Source organism: Macaca nemestrina, chromosome 16 (genome assembly GCF_043159975.1).
Source record: "Macaca nemestrina isolate mMacNem1 chromosome 16, mMacNem.hap1, whole genome shotgun sequence".
Lineage (NCBI taxonomy): Eukaryota > Metazoa > Chordata > Mammalia > Primates > Cercopithecidae > Macaca > Macaca nemestrina.
In genome coordinates this window covers 80,722,273-80,738,525 of record NC_092140.1, presented here as the reverse complement: position 1 = coordinate 80,738,525, position 16,253 = coordinate 80,722,273, and the positions used below count along the sequence as shown (strand labels likewise).

The window sequence follows — 16,253 nt, the reverse complement described above, 5'->3', positions numbered from 1 at the left end:
CAGGAACTAAAATTAAACTACCCCCATTAGGCCAATAAGCAGTACAATCTAAATTATCAATGTACGCTTTTCCTGAAAACATTTTAAAGAAGATAAAATCACAGTAAATAGCCTTCCTGAAATAGAGGAATAGACATAAACCGCAACATGGTTTAGTTTTAAAAGGAAAAAGAAACCTTAATTTTGGGCAGGGGTGATAACTGCAGATAAGTTGAGAAGAACTCAGCCCAGAGAGCAGAGGTGCTCCATCTTGGATGGCCACACGAGGTGGCAGCAGATGTCCTGGCCAGTTAGACAGAGGCAGGAATCACAGAGTTCTCAGGTGACCTGTTCAGATGTCTGGTCCCCTGAAGGCAAAACCCACAATCCACAGAAACAGTGCCGAAGGACATCACAAGCACTTAAAACAAACAAAAACACATGAAGAAAATTTACCTTGTAGGAAAAAAGCTGTCCTTGGTAGTACTGGTGTATGACCAGGAACCCCTTCTTTCTGATCTGCAGAACAGCTTTGTCAAGCCCGGGTGTGTGGTCACAAGGCAGGAAGTGACTAGAATGACAAATCATCAGCCAGGAAAGAAAAAGATTTTGTCTTTATAAGGACATTTTAACTTTTTTTTTCATGTCCCCGCCCCACCAAAAATCACCTGACAGAACAGGTCACACTGAAATTCAGACACCTCCTACCACTTCCTCTTTTTTTTTTTTTTTTTTTTTTTTGAGACAAGGTCCCGCTCTTTTACCCACCTCTTTATAAGCATTTTTCTTTCTCCCTTTCTCCTCCAGCTGTCTTTAAGTAGTCCCTGGGCTACTTAAACCTTTCTGATTCTAGATAGTAAGGCAAGGTCAGACTGATAACTTGACTTCTTTGACTCCAGTTGCAAAAGCAAAGCCCAGGTGCCTACCTACTTACAGCAAAGATCAACAAATTATTCATTTTTAGTGAAAGAGCCAGAGAAAAAGGTGGCAAAACACCTGAAACAAATGAAAAGGGATTTCCTTGGGAAAGCCCCACCCCACCTGCAATCAAACCTTTCTGGAGTCCTCTAGCAGTGATCTCATTGGTGCAAACAAAACAGAATGATCGCTTTAAGTGAAGGACATGAAAAGGAAGGTTACTAGATTATTTACTCGTTCTTTTATTTATAGAACATCTATGTGCTCGGGATCTCTTTAACCCAATTAAGTATCTCAATTATTTAAGCATTTCCTATAAAGAGCAGCAGTAGATTGCACAGGCAGCTGTTATATTTAATGGGTGGCTTAATTCCTTCTTACAGGCAGGATTTTTTTTGAATGTACATTTTATAAAATTAGCAGGTGGTGGCGGGGGAAGCGCTATTCTGTACCCAAACCCCAGATGCTTGAGGGCAAATTCCTATCTTCAAACGGAGCATCCTCAAGCGCTCACGACGGTTGTGAAGACTGTGGCACCCTGGGTTATGTTGACTAAATATTAGACATGTCTCCACATTGCCTGGAGACTGTGTGCGGTTCCAGTAGTCAATCTGCTGTTTAGGAATGAGGGTGTGTGGCTGTGCTCCCAGGTCAGATGCTGCGCTGAAGATACCTGCTCCGGAGTCGACATGCGTCCGTGTTTGCTGGGCCCTGGGCCTCTCAGGTGGTCACGGTATTCTGACTGGTTGGAGGGCTGCCCTTATACTTCTTTTGCTTTTTTGATTTCTCCTCTAGAAAGTTCCTGTTTCTGACCTTAAATGTTAAACCAAACTGTTCTGGTTTATCTACTTCATTAGCCAGTGGTGTGGTGACCTCATCAGAAGCCCACAGGGGCTATCTTGAGGAACTGGGTGGGTGGAAGAACAGGACGAGACGGTGGGGATTCTAGAAACGGTTCACCTCACCGAGAGCTATCAGCCCTCTTGTGATTTCCCAGGGAAGAGTCGGGGGCTGAGGGACTCTTTTTTCTCCATTGCATAATCACTCCCAATTAATAAGTTGCAGAGAGCTTTCAAGAAGCACCTAAATTCTTTCAGGACACCAGAGGAACATCCATGCGTTGCTGTTACACCATTGCTCACGCTACAAAGCAGCAAAATGCTGTCCTCATTTGGGGCCCTGCAGCAGGACTCTGTAGATAATGTCCTGATCGTCTTAACAGATACAAGAGGTTGTAACTGTGGACCTCCCTGATCTGGTTCCACATCCTGGTGGTTTCAGGATGGCATAAGGGCCCAAGGGTGACACTTCATGAAGGGGAACATATATTTATTCCTTTACCTTGGAGAAGGAAAGTGCAGTATGCTGTATCTAGTGGTGCCTGGTCATCTGAGGCCAGAGGAATCTACAAAGAAGAGCAAAATATATTTGTGCATTGGTTCAACAAGTGTTTGCATGCCTTTCTGAATTGGCGATTCAGAAATAAATAAGACACAATTGCTGTTCTCAAGGAGTATAGTCTAGTGGGGAAAAAATATGTAAGTAAATAAATGCCATCTATAATAGAGGGGTGAAAAAGGCAGTGTGATATCAAAGCAGTTGCAGCTTTGAGCAGAGGAGACGTTTGTTAAGTGAAGAAAAGGATTTAGGATTCCAGGCAATGTCTAGGTTGTAGAAGATGAAAGGCACTGACTTGGGTGCTGCTTACAGACACCCAGTTAATACAGTCGTCTTCTACCCTAGCACCCATGGCAGGCACCCACACCCCCTCAGCCACATCCTGGCCGGCACCATTGCAAGCCCTGCCCTACTCCCTCAATCTTAATCTCTTTATCTGCCTCTCAGTGGTGTAAGTGTACCCAGTTTCAGGCAATTGTTTAGGTCCTAGACCAAGACTTTTTCAGAGAATAGTATTTTACTGCTGTTGGTGTTTTAAATTGCTTGTACAGCATAATAGTAAACAGAAGACTGACTTTTGGTTTTCTTACGTTTTTATGTTCTCCACAGACAGTGCGCCCCCTTATGGCCTGCAGCTGGAGTGGACCTCTCTCACCCCACCCTCTATGAGCCTCCACTGCCAGTCCCTGGCCTGGGTTTTGCCTTCCTCTAAGCCCTACCACCCTCTCAGACTTCATCCCACCCTCTCCTGCCCTGAAGCCTCTGGCCTCAGTCCCAGATACCAGATCACCTGCTACACTTGGGCCTCTGAATATTGCTGAGGAAAGTCACAGAAACAGAAACTTGGAATGCTAAAAAGTCAAGATGCTTGACTTCACATTACTTCCCATAAATACTTTTATTCAATTTTATTAAGTCTTGAGAACAGGCATTCTCAACTTGGAGTCCATAGACCCCTAAAACTAAATGCATAATTTTGTGTGTATGTACTTTTTTCTGGGAGAAGGGTCCATTGTATTAGTAAAGAGATCACAGACCCCAAAAAGTTGGGCATTTATTCTAAACTCTCTCCTCTTGCCTCAACCTTCCACTCCACCCTCCTATGCTTTGTCCTGGCCCAAGATTCTTCTGCTGCCCCTTCTTGACTGAGATGATCCAAGTGGTCTGGTATGAGCTTCCCCTCTACTCTCACAATATCCACATCTTCCTCCTCTTTCAGTCTTAATGGAAGCAGCATTCTTCTTTCTTCCCAAGGCCAGTGTTTCATTACTATCTCACTCTTAATCTTCTACTTCCTTAGATACCTTGCTCCATCAATTATCCCATGTTTTTCTAGCATCTTAATGCTAGCATCTTCAGCTCTCCCTACTTCCTCTCCAGGCACTCACAGGATTTGTACAAAGAGAAAAACACCTTTGCTTCACTCTACAGCCCACCATCATCCCAATATATGATGGGCAGGGAATGAAGATGAATTAAGATGGGTACAGTCCCTGCTGTTGTAGAATGTCCACTATAGTTGAAGACACAGACAAGGAAAAAAGGCAAGTGAAGAGTTCTCCATTTGGAATCACAACAGATGAAAAGCAGTGTCCCTGGTAACACACAGCACTAACCCAGATTTGGGGCCTGGGAGGCAGACAGAGGGAGCATCAAAGTGGTGAAGAGTAAAGAATCTGGGCCAGCTGGCTGGGGTCAGACTCCAGTTCTACTGTTGTACTAGCTGTGTGATCTTGGGCAAATTGTTTACCAGCACTGGCCTCAGTTTCCTCATCTAGAAAATGGGGATAAGAACAGTGTCTATTTGATACAGTTGTTGCAAGGGTTAAGTGAATTGATATATGTAAAGAACTTAGAAGAGTGCCTGGCACATAGTATATGCTATGTAAGTGTTAACTAATCTTTTAATATTTACATCAAGCTCTGGACTAGACCCCTAACATACATTATTTCATTTATTCCTCACAACAACTCTATGAATTAGGTATGATTATTAATATTTGTTCTTTAATTTTTAAAATAATGGCTTCATTGCAATATGCTTTACATACCATAAAATTCACCTTTAAAAAGTATACAATTGAGTGGTTTGTTGTATTTTAACAGAGTTGTGCAACAATTACACTGTATAATTCCAGAACATTTTCATCATCCCCAAAAGAAACTCTGTACCCATTAGCAATTCCTCCCCATTCACCCCCATCTCCCAAATTCCAAGCCATAGCCAACCACTAGTTTATTTTCTCTATATATAAATTTGCCTATTCTGGACATTTCATATAAAGGGAATTACACAATACATGTTCTTTTGTTATGAGCCTCTTTCACTTAGCATGTTTTCAAGGTCCATCCATGTTGTCACATGTCAGTACTTCACTTTATTATTTATTCTTTTATTTTGAGACAGGGTCTCACTCTGTCACCCAGCCTGAAATGCAGGGGTGCGATTATAGCTTGCTGAGGCCTTGAACGCCTGGGCTCAAGCCATCCTCCCGTCTCAGCTTCCTGAGTAGCTGGGACTACAGGCACACACGATCACACCTGGCTAATTAATTTCTTTTTTTTTTTTTTTCTATAGAGACAGGGTCTTGCCGTGTTGGCCAGGCTGGTCTCAAATTCCTGGGCTCAGGTGATCCTCTTGCCTCGGCCTCCCAAAGTGCTGGGACTACAGACATGAGCCACTGCACCTGGCCTTCGTTCCTTTTTATAGAAGAATGACATTCCACTGTATGAATATATCAAATTTTATTTGCTCATCAGCTGATGGATATTCACAAGCTCTCTACTATCTGATATTATAAAAAATGCTGCAGTCAACATTTGTGTACATTTTGTGTGTGTGGACATATGTTTTCTTTGATTTATTAATCAAAGTAATATATGTATTTAGTTTTAGAAGTCAAATATTACCTCAAGGCTCCTCATGAAACACCAGTCTCCTGACACACTCCTTCCCCTCTGATTCCATTCCCTAGAATCAAGTATTTTCAACAGTTTTAGCTAGTTCTTCTGTTGTTTTGTTCCATATTTCTAGAGTTACGCTTATGGAATATCTTGATTAGGTTCAGATACATACATATATACGTATATATGTGTTCATATATTTTTTTCCTTCCTACTTGAAAGATAAATATTTGAGCTTCTCACATCCCCTAGTCCAACATATACATGGTAACCTTCCCATCATCCTCCAGAGCAGTTTACAATATCCTTTTAGTTAAATCAATACTCAAGTTTTTACAGCGACTCAAAATATTCATAACTGAGTTAGGAATATTTTGCATTATGTTTTTGTATCTTTTTTGATATGCTAGGTTTCTATGTACATATTACTAATTCTGTATAAACTCTCCAAAAGAGCTAAAATACAATTTAAAACATCAAGAAATGATTCCATCCCTTGTTTCCCCCTTGGAGAGGCCCTTCCTCCTGTTCGGTCCTGCTGCCCAGCTGCCTTCTAGAAGCTTCCCTTCCTCATCACTCTGGGGACCCCTTTATTCTCCATCTAGGCTGAATCTCCTATTTCCGGACCACACACCATCCCACTTTCTTGGTCTACTTCCTTGTTTAAATGAGCATATCCTCTAGTGGATTCTTGAGAAAGAGTATATGGAACATAAATTTCTTGAGACATTTTATAGTTGAAAACTATCTTCATTCTTTGAAGTCCATACTGGAAATCATTTTCTCAGAATTTGGAAGGAATTGTTCCTGTGTGTTCTAGGTTCCAGGGTTGCTGTTGAGACATCTGATATCATTCTGACTTATGGTCCCTTTCACGTCATTTTTGGTTTCTCTCGGAAAATTTTTAGAATTTTTTTAATGCCAGATGTTCTGAAAATTGTTGGTGATCTGTCTTAGTGTAAGTCTGTTTTCATCTACCATGCAAGGTACTCAGTGGTCCTTTCTAATTGGGAAATTCAAGTCTCTCAGTTCTGGGAAATAGTTTCTCTCTCCATCTCTTGTCTCCTTTCCTCTGTTTCCTATGCTCTATTTCCCTGGGATTACATTTATTTGCATGTTATGCCTCTTGGATTAATCTTCTAATTTCCTTTATTTCCTCCCATCTTCTGCCTCTTAGCCTTCCTATTCTACTGTTAGAATTTTTCTACACTTGCTTCAAAACTTCCATTGAATGTTTTATTTCTGCTTTCACCTCAAAATTTATCTCTTAGTCTGTTTTGTGCTGTTATAACAAAATATCTCCGACTGGGTAACTTATAATAAACAGAAATTCATTGACTCACAGTTCTGGAGGCTGGGAAGTCCAATATAAGGTGCCAGCATCTTATAAGGGTCTTCTTGCTGCCTCATCCCATGGCAGAAGGCAAGAAGGCAAGGAAGCAAGACTGGGACAAACTTGCCTTTTTATAATGGCATTAATTCTATGTGGGCAGTCACCCCTTTAAGGCCTCACCTCTTAATACTATCACAATGGCAATTAAATTTCAACATGAGTTTTGGAGGGGACATTCAAACCATAGCAATTGCTAAAAACCCTTTTTTCCTGCATGTTTCTTTTTTAAATTTTATATAGCAACATGTGGGTGGGGACAGGGTGGGGAATGTCTTACTGCTCCTTATATAAACTTTCTACTAATCTTCCTATTTTTCAAGTCCCTCTTGCACTCTGCCTCCAAAGGTATCTGGTGCCTCAGAGTACTGAGCTTTGCTGAGTGCCCATGGTGGGATATGAATTACTTCTCTATGGCTTCTCGCATTATAGGCTTGGAATTCAGCTTTTCCATATCTGTTAAGGCTAGTGTTATCACCTATTTCATGGTCTCCAACATACTGCTGACATCTCTGGTATACTATTGGCTCATTTGATATTAGTCTCACGTACTAGACTTGGAATTCCATGAGGCCAAGTGCTGTGTTTGCTTTGTTAACTTCTAAACACTGTATCCAGCATTTCAAAAACGTTTGTTGAATAAATTAATGAAGAGGACTAAGCTGAGACTTGAAGAATGACATGGAAAGGAAAGGTGGAAATGTACTATAAGCATAAGGGAATCGCATGTGTGAAAGATCACAGGTGGGAGAAATAAAAGTACATCAAAAATATGACCAAAACTGGATGCTACTGTGGTTTAAGAGTGCGAAGCTGGGGGAAAGTGCAGAGAAAGAGAAAAACTGGAGGATTTTGCAGAGACCAAGTCATAGTGGATCTTTTAACTGTGTTTAGGAGTTTGGGCTTTACCCTGTGTATTAATCAGGGTTTTCCAGAGAAACAGAACAATAGGATATGTGTCTGTGTGTATGTATTTATGCATGTATGTATACGTATAAAGAGCTTTATTACAAGGAATTGGTTCATGTGATTAGGGAGGCTGACAGGTCCCAAGATCTTCATAATGATTCAGTAAGCTGGAGACCCAGGAGAGCCAGTGGTGAAGTTCTAGCCTGATGGCTGGCAGGCCTGAGACCCAGGAAGATCCAGTGTTTCAGTTTGAGTCCAAAGGGAGAAAAAAGCCAAAGTCTCAGCTCAAAGGCAGTCAGTCAGGAAGAATTCTCTCTCACTCAAGGGATGGTCAACCTTTTTGCTCTATTCAGGCCTTCAGCTGATTGGATGAGGGCCACCCCCTTAGGGAGGGCCATTTGCTTAACTCAGTCTACCAAGTTAAATGTTAACATCACCCAAAACACTGTCACCAAAACACCCAGAATAATGTTTGACCAAATATCTGGGCACTCCATGGCCCAGTCAAGTTGACACATAAAAAATTAACCATCACACCCTGCAAGCAATTGGGAGCCATTTTAGGATCCCTATCTACTTCCTAGGGCTGTTGTAACAAAGTACCAAAAACTGAGTGGTTTAAAATAACAAAAATGAATTATCTCACAGTTCTGAAGTTAAAAATCGGAAACTACAGTGTTGTGGGACTGGTTCCTTCTGCGAGTTGTGAGAGAGAACTTGTTCCATGTCTCTCTCCCAGCCTGGTGGGTTTGCTGGCAACATTTGTCATCCTTGGCTTATAAAGGCATCACCCCAATTTCTGCTTTTATCTACACATTTGTGTCTAAATTTCCCCTTTTTAAAAAAGATGACAATCATATTGGATCAGGGCTCATCCTAATGATCTCATCTTAACTTGATTGTCTGCAAAGACCCTATTTCTAAATAAGGTCACATTCATAGGCATTTGGATTTAGAACTTCAATATTTTTGGTAGGACACAATTCCTAACAGTCATAAGTGGAAAGTGACACAATTATACTTGAGTTTTAGAAAAATCCCCCTAACTCCAGTGAGAAGAGTAAGATGGCAAGGACTATAGGAAGAGTGGGGAGAATAAAGACTGGCCCATTCCAGAAGCCTTTGCCTTGGCAGGGCATGAGGTGATGATGGTGGCAGTGGGATAATTATACGTGGGTGAATTCCAGAGACACTTGATAGGCAGAAAGGGGAAGAAAAGACTGACTGACTACGGAGGAAAAGAGATTGAATATGGTGGAAGGAGCATGGGAAACTGGGTGGTAGAGAGTAGTAACATTCAATGAGATGAGGAATTCAGGAGGAGGGGTTTGGACAAGAGGATTATGAATTTAATAAATGCTACCTTTGTTCATTTCCATAGAATCTCTATTCGGCTGCTGTTCTCATCACTCTTCTGAAACTGGACTCTATTCAGTCCTCAATGTCCTTGTTTTTATACAATATTTGACACTGTTAACAATCCTTTCCTTTTCCAATTTCTCTTCTCCATGAACAATTACTCATATTTAAGTGAAAAATAAACAAGTCTATTTTGAAATTCCGACAATCTCCAATGTCTAAAACTGAAGTCATCATTCCTTTGACAAAGAAGCTGCCCTTAGCCCATCGCTTCCTTTCTTCGTTCCACTAAGAGCAGACTACACCCCCAGGACAGTCCAGAGTACTCCTTGAGTCCTACTTTTTATTTTTTTATTTTTTTATTTTTTATTTTTTGCAATTCCCACATGTGGTCAAAGTTTCATTTATTTTTCCCTTATAGTATTTCTTGGTTTTGTTCTTTCTTTGCCACTTTTGCCTTATTATCACATTTGGATTAGCTTCCTGATTTCCCTGTTTTTTGCCTCACTGCTCCTCTCTCCATCCTGCATAGCAGCACCACATGACTCTTCATAAGGCTACAGTTTTCTCCCTTCACTCTCCTGCTCCCTATGCATCTGAAGTTACTCATTGCTGCTAGAAAAATGTCCAAAGTTTGCCTCAATGCATCTTCCAAGCCTCAGAGCAACAACGTAAACCCTCTAGTGCCTTCAGGCTGGCCTGTCCTTGACCCTCTGGAAGCCTGGCACATTTCTCATTATGCCTGTGAGATTTTTGTGCTCATTCTCCCTGCCTGTCTCTCCACTCCCCTTGTCTATAAATCTGAATCATTCTCCTAGAACCAAGAACAGAACCAACTACATGATTTGCAGGCCTCAGTGCAAAATAAAAATGTGGAGTCCTTTGTTTAAAAATTAGGAATTTTTAGACAGCGACAGCAGAGCATTAAACCAAGTGTGAAGCCTTTCTGGGCACAGGCTAGGAGGCTAGCCTGGCCAAGAATCTTCCCTTGACCACCATTCTATTCTTTCTTCTCCTGCTAAAGCCTATAGTACTTGTTTATAAGACATTCTTGATACTTATTGCATGCCACATTTGTCAACTAATCTTTATGACTATATATCTGTATGTGTTTGTTGCATTTTTATTCATTCATCAAGCTCTTATTAGGATCATACCATGTACCAGGTACTCAGAAAACAAACCTAAAAGACTCAGTCTTATAAATTCGGGAAGTTTGCAATCAGGGAGGTTAACAAACATAACAATTATAATACCTTGTGATAAACTCTGGTAGAAAGATGCATAGGGTACCAAAAGCAAAATGACAGTAAAGTGCCAGGTAGGAAGGCATCTTAGAAGAAGTATAGCTGTAATCACAATGAGATGTCACATCACCTCTGTTAGGATGGCTATTATCAAAAAGATAGAAGGTGAGCATTGGCAAGGATATGGAGAAAAAGGGAACCGTTGTACACTGTTGGTGGGGATTCAATGCAAATTAGTATAGCCATTATGAAGAATATGGAGGTTCCTCAAAAAATTAAAAATAGAACTACCATATAATCCAGTGGCCTGTGCACTCTCACACAGGCCTGTGCCCAGAAGGGCTCCACACTTAGTTTAATGCTCTGCTGTCTAAAAATTCCTAATCTTTAAACAAAGGACTCCACATTTTTATTTTGCACTGGGGCCCACAAATTATGTAGTTGGTTCTGTTCTTGGTTCTAGGAGAATGATTCAGATTTATAGACATAAGGAGTGGAGACACAGGCAGGGAGAGTGAGTACAAAAATCTCACAGGCATAATGAGAAATGTGCCAGGCATGGCAGAGGCATATGCCCAAAGGGAATGAACTCAGAACAGATACCTGCACTCCCATGTTCACAGCAGCATTATTCACGACAGCCAAGATGTGGCATCAACCTAAGTATCCAGCATCAGATGAATGAATAAAGAAAATGTGGTCTATATACACGATGGAATACTATTCAACTTTAAAAGAGAAGGAAATTTTGTCATGTGTGACATCATAGATTAATCAGGGGGACATTATGCTAAGTAAAAGAAGCCTGGCACAGAAAGACAAATACTGCATAATCTCACTTTTATGTGAAATCTTAAAAAGTTGACTTATAGAAGCAGGGAGTAGTTGAGCAATGCGGGGAGGGTAAGAAAAATGGGAAGACGTTGGCCATAGAGAACAAACTTTCAGCTAGATAGGAGGAATAACTCCTAGAGACCTATTGTACAAAAGGGTGACTATAGTTAATGTACTATATCCTTGAAAATTGCTAAGGTTATTTAAATATTCTCACAGGAAAAAAAATAAGTATATGAGGGGATAGGTAAGTTAATTAGCTTAGTTTAATTATTCCATAATGTATACATACATAAAACATCACACTGTATACCATAAACATATGTATTTTTTATTTATCAGTTAAAAAAAGAAGATGATGTACAGCTGGGCCTTGAGAAATATATAGAAGCTGGCCAGATAAAGGAGGGAGAAAAGTGATGAAGCCCATTTCGAACAGAGGGGCCAGCATATATGAACAGAGCTGGATGCTATATACATCTCCCAACTGAAATGTCAGCTTCTGGAGTACAGGAATTGCACCCTTCCACAGCACCTAACATGGTGCGTTGCACGTAGAGCAATTTCAATGCATATTTCATTAGTTGAGAAGGCAAGCCGATTCTATAAACAATATGGCATTTTAACATTAAACCGAAGATCTAAAGTAATTAGACGTTTTAAATAGATATCTAAAATTCATTCTTGAAGCACAATAGGTCTTCCAGAGAGTTTATATACACAGCTCTCATTGGAAGGTTGACTTTACATCTGTTTAATGCTAATTTGACTATCCTTTTCTGATAGCAATGTAACAAAAGTTAATTATAGTTATTATTTTCAGGTAGATTAAGAAAGAAAGAGGGCTGTTCATGACTTGCAATTTTTTTTTCATAAAATGTCAAACACATAAAAATGTTGTCTCTGCAGTATTCCTATGTATTAAAAAGTGGAACTCAGCAAATAATGCAATCTACAACCATTTCAAAAGCAGAAAATTCACTTAACTGTAGCTTATAACAACTCCCTAGATATCCCTAGATATTCACTGACAGTTTACAACCCATTTGCATTAACAGAGTCATTGAAACAGATGCTAGTTGAAATTAATTGTGCTACTTACCTTCAGTTTCCTAAGCTGGAAATACAGTACTTCCTCAACTTTTATAAACAGATATGATGCTGCTGCTGAGACAATGTTTGAGTCTTCGAACCACCAAGAATACAAATATAGGAACAAAGGTTTTAAAATAAGCATACAGAAAACAAAAGAAAAAGAGTATGAACTAAGTTATTCAACAGGAGAGTAAAAATGTAAGTCATGAGCGTTTTAACAATGCTCATGTTAAAAGGTGAAAAAAAATGATAAGAAAAATATTTGAGAGCATGGTACATAGAAAAAGCAAAAGAGTCCAGGCATGGGGGCTCATGCCTGTAAATCCCAGCACTTTGGGAGGCCGAGGCGGGAGGATCACTTGAGTTCAGGAGTTCAAGACCAGCTTGGCCAACATGGTGAAACCCCATCTCTACTGAAAATACAAAAATTAGCAGGACACGGTGGCGCACACCTGTTGTCCCAGCTACTCGGGAGGCTGAGGCGGGAGAATTGCTTAAACCCGGGAGGCGGAGGTTAAAGTGAGCTGAGATCGTGCCACTGCACTCTAGCCTGGGTGACAGAGTGAGACTCCATCTCAAAAAAAAAAAAAAAGAAAAAAAGAAAAGAAAAGAAAAGAAAAGAAAGAAAAAAAGAAAAAGAAAAAGACTTGGAAGCAGAAATCTTGAGACAAACCCTAATTCCAGTATATACCAACAAGCCTGGAATAAGGCATTTTTCCTTTTTCTCAGCTAAACTTGTCTGTACATTGAAAAAAAGACCACTTGCATCACAGGGTTACTTCTAAGAATGCATGAGGAGATGATATATGTGTTCACATACCTAACACAGAGGTCGTAATTATGCCAAATTTTAGTTGAATCTGAATTTTATAAATTGTGATTTATATAAAATGATTCATTATTTCATGTTGCCATCAAATTCGCTAATTCAATCTTTTTGTATTAAGACTCAGGTAGGATTCATTTTGCATCTGTGGGATATCCCATGCTGGGTGCCTTAATCCATCACATGTAATACTTCCAGCAAATCTAGGATACTCATAGGTGGCATTTTTCTCTGTTGTAAGGTAAGGAAATTGAGGTCCAGATGAAAACTCTTTGTCTTATTTGCAGCTGCAATATAAAAATAGTTCTGGCCAAGTTCTCCATTCCTTAAATAGAGATATGAATCAGCTGCTAATCTTCTATAAACTAGGCCAAAGCATAGTCAACATAGCTCCAGCGAATTCACATGACCGAACTTCCTTATTTCAATCACTCTTAGTACTTTTTATTAAGCAAGTATTTACCGTGTATAAGAAAATGTTAAAGATGACACAAAACAAACATAGGTAAAAAGAATCAGGAAATTTGATCAGCAGAGAGTGAAACTATGAAATTGGCCATTTTAGGTTAGTTTGGTAGCAGAAAAAATGGTATGGAGGGGACATGGCTGGAAACAAGAAGGGTTAAGAAACCATGGCTGTGGACAAGGTATGAGGCAGTAACCGCTAGGCCTGGGATTGTGGCAAGGGGCATGGGGAGCAAGAGGCAAACATAAGAGATATTTCAGAGGCTATTGAGGGTAAATAAGAAGGACAAGTCAAGGATAATTTTCAGGTTAATTATCTGCCATTGGACACTTGGATGTTTGTCCCCTTAAGCTCATGTTGAAATTTGATCTCCAATGTTGAAGGTAAAGCCTAATGGGAGGTGTCTAGGTCATGGGGGTGAATCCCTCATGAATGGCTTGGTACTACTGAGGAAGTGTGTGAGTGAGCCCTTGCTGTTGGTTCCCATAAGAACTGGTTGTTAAACAGAGTCTGGCACCTTACCCCTCTCTCTTGCTTCTGCTCTTGCCCTGTGATCTCTGCACACCAGCTCCCCTTTGCCTTCCACCATAAGTGAAAGCAGCCTGGACCCTCACCACAAGCAGATGCTGGCACCATGCTTCTTGTACAGCCTGCTGAACCATGAGCCAAATATGTCTATTTCTTCATAAATTGCCCAGCCTCAGGTATTCCTTTATAGCAACACAAATGGACCAAGACATCATCTAAGGAATTTAGGGAGTGGTGATGCCCTGGACAGAACAGTGGCATTTAGGGAAGATGAAGATGAAATCCAATGGATTACAATGAGGTCGAGGCAACACTGAAGATAGCTCAGGAGAGCTGGCCTGTGGATAATGCAAGGTATGCATCCAGAGCTTAGTGCCAAGTCAGGGCAGAAGATACAGATTGCAGCCTCATCAGCACAGAGCTGACTACAACTGTAGGAAAGAGTTAACTGTCTAGGAGGAAGCATTGGATGCAAATGAGAAGAAGTTTAAAAACTGACATCTAAAATTGTGAGAGGAAAAAAGAAGAACAAAGGCCCATTTCACCAATTTTTGGTGTGCACTTTAATGGAATGCATTTCAATAATAAAGGACTACCTTTTATTCCTGTTTTTCTGTGCCCGAGAACAGATAAGTATCAATAAAGGAGGCGGCACAAGCACTATACATTCTGTTTATTTTAAGAAAAATCATGTTCAGGGCAAGAAAATCATTGTTAAAAATAAAGTCCCTTGAATATCAATAACCCATTTCCAATTTACCAGTGTGTAAGATCTGCTTCTATCATCCAAACTCTGGAAGTGTCCAGCAAATCTGAGAACTTGCTTCTGCCTGCAATGACTACAGCCTCTAAATTCATTCACTCCTTTCCTCATTCATCCTACTTGCCACAAGCTACTCAGCCAAACTTTGACAACACAGTGGCGCATCAGGCAGACATACTGTCTGCTCTGGTGGAATTCATAGTCTAGCCTGTGACAATCTGCATCCTACCGCTTTCCTATACAAAGTAATCAGGATTGAACCTCAGTGACATTTAACTAGTTCTACTTGTCTTTCCTATTGTCCTTTGGCTATGTCCTTTTTATAGATGAAGGCAGGGTGCCTGTTAATCAGCAGAGGGAGGTCTTCTTTTAGACGAATTGTGAGGTAACCACAAAAGGTGATAAATATATGCGCAAGTGGCCACACATTTTAACCCAACTGGTTGAGGGGCTCCCACGACCACTCTACAGGGCTGTGTCAGTAGTCTACACAGCAGAGGGTTTCAGACTTATGAAGGCTGCCTACTCCCTTATGAACTCCAGTCAAAGGAATGAGACCATAGGAGGGAAAAGGATCCTCTCACCTCATCTCCCTTCGCATTGCTCTTTCCTGTCTAAATCAAGAGAAAGGAAGGATAAGGGAAGAGAAACAAAAACATTTTTTAATTTTTAAAAAAACAAGTAGCAGGATAAATAAAACACGGACTCTCCAAAACTGCTTTTGGTAGATTTAGCAAACCTACTGACCTTAGAAACTTTCATTTTATAATTGTCCGGAGATAGAAAGCAGTGCTTCCGAATAAGTGGATAACTCTGCCTATCCCAGTAGGTGCCATTGGTGAGCACCCAGGATTGTTTTAGCCTCTAAGTCATTTCCCTGCCTGTGGTTTCAATCAATGTCAAATACCTACAGGGGTCAGGCAGGTAACTCAATGAAGTAAAATAGGTTGCACAGATGTCACAGGGATTGCCACACACTGGAAAATATAAGTCTTATCTAAAGGTAACAGCAGAAAGAATGTAGGCTTGTTTAAGAGAAACTAGAAATCTGGATTTTTACGTTAAAAGTTGTCTGATTTTTAATATACTGGCAAAATTTTTTCAATTAAATATCAAGTTGGCTAATCTGTAATTGACTCATCCAGACATCACTAATTTACAACTTCTGGTCTATGGCAAGTTTGCAATGTTTGTATGGAAACATGGAAGTCGCTGCAGGGTTAGAAACAAACTTTAGCATTTACAAAGAGTGCAAAAGACTGAAGAATGCTGAAAGAACATAAATAAAGTGCATACAATTATAATTACATGTTTAAAAGAGAGATCATTTAAACACATAAAAATAAATGGTGATGAAATGAGTATTACTGGTGCATATGGAGTGAATGGTTGAACAGTAGCAATAACACCGAGAGGCTGATAATAAATCATGCAAAATGTTGAAATGGGCTTGATCTATACAATCATCATCATTAGCTAGAAACTAGGAAGAACTCTTTGGTGTGGTAAATATTGGATGGCTAATGTTCATTTAGAAGAAGTCTAGGAGTTTTGAGTAACAGATCATGGTGAATTGCTGCTAAAAGTTGTTGCAAGGCCTGGATTATTCCATTGGTTCAACGGCTGCTTCACCAAAA

At 40.2% G+C, this 16,253-nt stretch overlaps 1 protein-coding gene across 1 annotated transcript in view; it reads right to left on the bottom strand.

The window, feature by feature from the left end:
* Window positions 1-565, bottom strand: part of LOC105490673 (lymphocyte cytosolic protein 1) — a 55,989-nt gene extending 55,424 nt beyond the window's left edge. The window contains exon 1 of the mRNA XM_011756538.2: window positions 436-565. The gene's annotated coding sequence lies outside the window, so the exon portion shown is untranslated. The remainder of the gene's footprint in view (window positions 1-435) is intronic.
* Between the last annotated feature and the right edge of the window lie 15,688 nt (window positions 566-16,253).